Raw genomic sequence first — 871 nt, 5'->3', positions numbered from 1 at the left:
AGCTCCTTTGTGACAGTAGGCAGGCGGCCAGGCTGCGGCGTGGGTCATTCACGCCAGCGGGGGAAGGCGGTGGGGCTGGCACCCACCCACCACCCAGCCCGTCACCCTGCTGGAGCACAGCTAGGGCTGGGGACAGGGTCCCTATACACAATTTCCTCCTGGGCACCCTAAAACGGGCTGCACCCCGTTGTAAGTCGCTAATGTTCCTGGTTCCTTTAGTGTAAGTGATACCCACTGGCAGACAGCAGGGATGGAAACGATGGAGCCTGCATCCCTGCCAGCCCGGGGCTGCTCCTCTACGAGTGTTTTTGTCCCATGGAGTTTTAAATGTCCCCAGTGATCAAGTTGCCGGCGGTCATCAGGACAGCTACTGCGAGCAGAGCACGGTTTGAACTGACACCCAACTTCCAAAATTTGCCTTTCTAGCCTCGTTCTTCCCTAAAAAGTGCCAGGCTGTGGGATTAAAACACAGGTGGACCCCATCATGGTCCCCATCACTGTTCCCACCATTATCCCCCTATGACAGACTTGCTGGTTCTAGGATCGCCTGCATTTTATCATCAGCTGTTCCAAAGGCACCGTTCAGCTGGGAAAATCTACTGGCGTCTGGAAAAATGGGTTTAATGAAGCTGTACAGGTATGGATTGAAACTATCTAATGGGGGCAGCACCTCTGCTATCATTTCTTTTTTAAAACACATTGTAGAAGAGTATCTAGGAAAGGCTCAAGAGGCTCTAGAGCACTTAAAAGTAATTATTAAATGTATTCTATTTGCTTTGGAATCATTTTAATCGGTGAAACGCCCGGAGCTGGGAGGAGGATCCCGGCTGTGTCCCAGGGGGGTCCCCACAGGGTGAGAACCCCCTTAAAA

The 871-nt window shown here is 52.1% G+C and overlaps 1 protein-coding gene across 1 annotated transcript in view; it reads right to left on the bottom strand.

Moving 5' to 3' along the window:
- SMAD7 (SMAD family member 7) overlaps positions 1-871 on the bottom strand; it is a 25410-nt gene that overhangs the window by 14638 nt on the left and 9901 nt on the right. The gene's annotated exons all lie outside the window — the stretch shown is intronic.

This window comes from Corvus brachyrhynchos, unplaced genomic scaffold (genome assembly GCF_000691975.1).
Source record: "Corvus brachyrhynchos isolate BGI_N302 unplaced genomic scaffold, ASM69197v1 scaffold285, whole genome shotgun sequence".
NCBI classification, from domain to species: domain Eukaryota; kingdom Metazoa; phylum Chordata; class Aves; order Passeriformes; family Corvidae; genus Corvus; species Corvus brachyrhynchos.
Note: the sequence above shows the minus strand (reverse complement) of the source record. Positions and strands in the feature narration are given on the sequence as shown.